The sequence below is a fragment of the Triticum aestivum genome, chromosome 2D (genome assembly GCF_018294505.1).
Source record: "Triticum aestivum cultivar Chinese Spring chromosome 2D, IWGSC CS RefSeq v2.1, whole genome shotgun sequence".
NCBI lineage: Eukaryota > Viridiplantae > Streptophyta > Magnoliopsida > Poales > Poaceae > Triticum > Triticum aestivum.
Window position 1 is genome coordinate 56,811,666 of NC_057799.1, and position 6,209 is coordinate 56,817,874.

General features: G+C 48.9%; 1 pseudogene; it reads left to right on the forward strand.

The window, feature by feature from the left end:
* Positions 1 to 1,528: 1,528 nt before the first annotated feature.
* LOC123048678 (NAC transcription factor NAM-B1-like) lies at positions 1,529 to 3,768 on the forward strand (annotated as a pseudogene).
* The last annotated feature ends 2,441 nt before the right edge of the window (positions 3,769 to 6,209 follow it).

The following is a 6,209-nucleotide window of genomic DNA, read 5'->3' on the forward strand; positions in this document are numbered from 1 at the left end:
GTGAGCATATGGTTGGATTTTCCCCACCTATAAAAGGGGGTCTTCTTCCCCAATGAACCTTATCCTTTGAGTTCGTGTTCTTCCCCCATTGTTGACCTTCTTCGAGCTTGCTAACTCTCGATCCCTCCATGGATTCTTGCTAGTATTTGAGGGAAAAGAGAGAGGAGATCTAGATCCACATTTCCACCAATGACTTTCTCATCTATGTGAGGGGAACCCCGTGGATCTAGATCTTGGTGTTCATGGTGTTCTCCTTCTTGTTCTTCCTCTCATTTTCCTCCCTAGCATTAGTTTCTTCGGTGGGATTTGAGAGAAGGACTTGGGCACTCCGTGTGCCCTTGCCATTGCATTTGGTGCATCGGTTTGAGTTCTCCACGGTGATACGTGGAAGTTACAAGTTGAGAAGCTTATTACTCTTGGGTGCTTGGCACCCTTGAGCTTGTTCCCTCTTGGGTGCTTGGGCGCCCTAGACGGTTGGTGGTGTTCGGAGCTCAATCATTGTGGTGTAAAGCTCCGGGCAAGCGTCGGGGTCTCCAATTAGGTTGTGGAGATCGCCCCGAGCAATTTCACGACTGCCAGTGACCGCCCCCAAGGGTTGCCAAAGTGTACGAGTTCGGTGACCGCCCCTAAGGGTTGCCATTTGTACGGGTTCGGTGACCGCCCTCAAGGGTCCCTTAGTGGAATCACGGCATCTTGCATTGTGCGAGGGCGTGAGGAGATTATGGTGGTCCTAGTGGCTTCTTGGGAGCATTGTGCCTCCACATCGCTCCAAATGGAGATTAGCATCCGCAAGGGTATGAGCTTCGGGATACATCGTCGTCTCCGTGTGCCTCGGTTATCTCTTACCCGAGCTCTTTACTTATGCACTTTACTTTGTGATAGCCATATTGTTTCTTGTCATATATCTTGCTATCATCTAGTAGTTTATCTTGCTTAGCATAAGTTGTTGTAGGTTTTGTGCTTTACAAATTAACCGCTAGATTTATTCCGCATTTGTTCAAGCCTAAACCGTAATTATTTTAAAACGCCTATTCACCCCCCTCTAGGCGACATCCACGATCTTTCAGCCGCATCTCCAACTAATGGCAATAAAAATCTGCCAAATCAGCTCATAAGTAAGATACGTAATAAACATTACGTAAGTGTAGCATTTTCTTGAGAGAATGCATGCTATATTTTTAAGAGGCGAAGATATCACATGAGCGACTTCATCAACAAAAAAGGGCAGCGAACCAACCTATAGTTGGATGGTTAGAGGGACTGTGGTACCCCCAGCCCACCAGGTTTCAAATCCTGATGCTCGCATTTATTCCTGGATTTATTTCAGGATTTCCGGCGATGCACATTCAGTGGGAGTGTGTGTGTGTTCATAGGGATGAGTTTATGGCGTGTATATGAGCGCTTGTGTCTGTACTGATGTTAAACAAAAAAAAAGGCCGTATACTAGATTTTTCTTTTCTTGACAATGCCCGCTAGATTTTTAAGAGGCAGAGATATCACATGAGATTGATGAGCAATGAGGGCGGCGGGTAGGAGTGGGATCACAGCTCATGGACGCAAACGGGCCGGGCGCACGCACGCACGCTCCAGCTCCGCTCGCTGACGCCACACGTCACGCCGGACGCCGGACGGGAGGAATAACGAACCTTGGACCATATAAGCACACCCCCGCTCCGTCCATCCGACTCGATCCCCATGATAGATTCTGCTCTGGTTCTGATCCAGTGTGTGTGTGAGCTTCTCCCTTCTTCTGATCGTGTGTGTGAGAGAGAGAGAGCGAGCTTGATTGGTTGACGTGCACATCGACCGGGTGGTCGATCGATCATGGCGATGGCGCAGGGGCAGGGGGCGGCGACGTCGCTGCCGGCGGGGTTCCGGTTCCACCCGACGGACGAGGAGCTCATCCTGCACTACCTCCGCAACCGCGCCGCCGCCGCGCCGTGCCCCGTCCCCATCATCGCCGACGTCGACATCTACAAGTTCGATCCATGGGACCTCCCCTGTACGTTCTTAACCAATCAACCGATCACCGCTGTATGTAGTCCCTGCTCTGCTCACCATGGTTGACTCTGATGATGGAACTGCAGCCCAGGCGGTGTACGGCGACTGTGAGTGGTACTTCTTCAGCCCGCGGGACCGTAAGTACCCCAACGGCATCCGCCCCAACCGCGCCGCCGGGTCCGGCTACTGGAAGGCCACCGGCACCGACAAACCCATCCACGACGCCGCCACCGGCCAGGGCGTCGGCCGTCAAGAAGGCGCTCGTCTTCTACACGGGCCGCCCGCCCAAGGGCACCAAGACGGCCTGGATCATGCACGAGTACCGCCTCGCCGCCGACCCCCTCGCCGCCGCCGTCAACACCTACAAGCCCATCAAGTTCCGCAACGTCTCCATGAGGGTACGTGACCGTGACGTCCATCCCACTTGCTTCGATTAATTCGTCGATCGAGCATGGACTGTCGCTCTCTATCGTTTCGTTACCGGCGTCGGCCATGCCCGTGTTCAACAGTGTCATGCGGCTGGCATGCATGCTATCCTGATCCTCTTCGCGCCACGGCCCACGCGTTTGCTTTGTTGCACGGTTGCACCGGCCGTGCCGTTGCAGCGTTGATCGCTAGAAATGCATCCATCTTTATTTAATGATCGAATTGCCCTCTTAACCTGAGATGACTGTGATTAATAGTATCATATCACATCGATCGAGCTGTACTTCGATGAATGATACCTTGTGAGTGAGCACGAGAGATGCTTAATTTGTTTTCCTCTGCTTTGATTGGAGAAGAGAACAGCTTCGAGATTGATGGGTAGCTAGCTAGTGGCATGGCGTGCAGTTGGATTACTGGAATAGCTAGTGGCAGCCATGATTCGTAGCTTTCGACAGCGATAGGCATGGCGGTACCGGCACCGATATTGATATATGTTGTTCACATGTGTGCAGCTGGATGACTGGGTGCTGTGCCGGATTTACAAGAAGACAGGCCTCGCGTCGCCGATGGTGCCGCCGCTCGCCGACTACGACCACATGGCCGACCACGACGACCTCTCCAGCGGCGGCGCCTTCACCAACGCCACCTGCAGACCCATGATAAGGCAGCAGCACCACCAGCAGTCTCTCGCCGGGAGGCTCCCGACGTTCCCGTCCTTCTCCGAGCTGTTCGACGACTACCAGTTCGCGCAGATCTTGGACATCGACGTCGAGCACGGCGCCACCCACCACCTCGCCGTCCATCCCGCCCTGAACCAGCTCCTCCCCGTCGGCGACAGCAGGCACGTAGTGGAGCCGTCGTACTACGCGCCGTCGTCCTCGTCGCCGGACGCCAGCGGCGGGAGCTCGGGGAAACGCAAGGCGGCGAGCCCGGAAGAACGCGCCACGCACCAGCCGCCGGCCAAGAAGCTCAACGGGTCGTGCTTCGACGCGCCGCCGCAGTCGGCGAATGGCTGGCAGGCCGTGGCGTCCGTGCTGGGCGGCCTCAACGATCACATGCTTCCTCAGTTCTAAGCTGCTCTTCACGGCCCTTCTTCTGGATCTTCAGCATATACGACCTGGTTGTATGCTTCATCTCAGTAAACCCCATCGATCAGATGACACGTGGCTTTGCAAATCTCAAAGCAACCAAGGCCCCCAGACTTATATTCTCCATCACCAAATCCTAGTGGTGATCATAGCATTTCTATGCCATTTATTGGAAAGAAAGGGTTTCTCCCGCGGTCCCGCCCCATTTTATTACAAGTGAGGCACACAAGCACAAAATATTGTTCCCAATTCTCGAGACAAGATAAGTAGCAGGGCCAAATTGACAAGTTTTCTGGTATTTTAAGCAACAAATAGAGCCTACAAGCCAAACAACAGGGGGCAATCATCGACATTACAAATTTAGCTAGAATGGCATCTTGCAAATCCAACGATGGGTTGACATGGAGCTCTCCTCTTCGCCGATCCAGAATGAAGTGCCATCTTTGAAGCAACACATATTGAGAGTCGTCGTGCATGATCATCCATTGGCGCAGCAGAGCGCTAACCCTTGCAAAAAGAACTGGAGCATGAAAATGCATTTCATTAAGCACAGTCCATAAGCTTGACAAGGCAACAACGCATGACAAATTAGGAACAACCATCTTAAATTTAAGCCACATAGCACAAAGATTATCCATAGAATTGGGAAGGGGAAACTGAAAGATCTCAACAATCACATCACTAACAACACGGGCAACAATGCAACCAAACAAAAGGTGTTAGACAGAGTTATGTTCATCACAGAATAAACATGTCAAATCTTCAACATGTTATCTCTTACTTAAATTGTCTCTAGTGAGTATATGATTCCTTTGCCATTTTTGGTCTGTCGAGAATGATGGCGGGCTTCAACCGGACGCCGGCACAACGAGGCGTGGCGGGCTTTCTTCCCCAATATATTTGGAGGAATCCATAGGTGGTGCCTTAAGGATATTGAATGGATTCAAGGATGAATAGCATAAACATGAAGATACATATGCTCTAAACTTTGGTATTGAATGACAATTCCTATGGAGCGTCAAGTGCATTGAGATTTTTGTGAAGATATGTTCCAGAATGATGCATGAAGTATATTGGGTTGATTTGGGAAGAATCCATCGAAAGGCTAAAAAATAAGTCCTCATGGTATCCCCCTTTGGTTACCCCGTGCCCACAGGGTCCGAGGAATTCTCTCTGGACACCCCGTGTGCATGGGCCACCATGCACACGGGGTTAAGTGTTGAACACTATGGATACCCCATGCACACGGGGTCTCTGGCCTCAGTGCCCACGAGGCCTAAAATTTTGCTCTCAGGGTCTCATCTCTAATGTGGATACTAGTTGGTCTTTGGAGATATCTCTTGAAGCCACCAAAATTAATTTCAATGTCTAACCAAATATTCTCAAGGTGAAATTCTTGGAAAATCTCAAAGGTTGACATATTTGGGCTTATAAGGATCAAGGACTTGAGAGAGTAATTAAAGAGAGGAATTCAAGTTATGGTTTCAAGACAAGATCATAATGAGCTCATGCCTTGGGTTTGTGAAGAATTTATTGTGCCTCTCAAGAGATTGTGAGGGTGCATTTAGAGGAGCAAGTGGTGACCAATATGATGTTCGTGGTGAAACTTGATATGCTCATGAAAGAGTCTTCGGTTATCCAGTCTTGAAACAATGAAGTGAAATGAAGAGTTCATTGTGACTTTCAAGAAGCCTAGACAGGCATGAAGTAAAGATGTTGATTGACCAAGATGAAGGTCGAAGATTGTATTTAGATGGTGAACACACAAGCATTGTATCTAGATGGTGAACATATAAGTGCAAATAATGTATCGTGTGGGACAAGTGATCTAGGATATGATAAGTAATTGTGAATTTTGTTTTGTGAACTAACCCATACCATGTGTTTTTTATGTCTATGTGGGTTATGTTTATCATGGGCTTCTATGAGAACAAACATTTCAATTAGTCTATGTGAAGATGACATCAAGTGGTGATGGTCATCGAGAAGTGCAAGTGCAATATGAGCATCTGGAGGTTATATTCTTTGAAGCTTGCAGTCCACATCGTGATAATGTACATGTGAATATGTTCTTAAGTGAAGACTTCCCTCATTGCAATATGTGGAAGCAACTGAAGAATCTTCACCTAGTGATTATGGCCAAGAAAAGGATTTCAACTTAAGGCAAGCATTAACGTTATCATCAAGCTCAAGTAGAATGCACAAGGAAAAGGTATAAATCAGCTAGGTTTCCTAGTTTTACCAGTCTCATGGTGCTTGGTGGGAGACCGGATTATAGGTTTGATAGTTGTGCAATCAAAAGGGGCTTTCAGGCGATTAGCTTGATCAAGTCGTATGTAAAGGGCTCAAACCTTTGCATGTTTTCCATCATTAGTTATTGTTTATCTTTGGTGGTTCTCTATGTGATGACCTTATGATCGTCCATAGTTTGAAAAAGAGCCCAAAATCATCGAAATCGAAGTTCACTGACAAAGTTATGCATGTTTCATTTTATTGATGTGGTTGTCTCTGGGTAGGCCGTTGGCATGGAGTTTCACACTACTAGGGAAAACCCTAGTAGTAGCGCTGGAATTAGAGCTATCAGTAGCGCTTGTACAAGCGCTACCACTAAGGCGCTACAGCTAACTGGTAGCAGTAGCTGTTTTTCCAGCGCTACTGATATGCCTAGTTCGCAGTAGCGCTCGAGTGAAACCA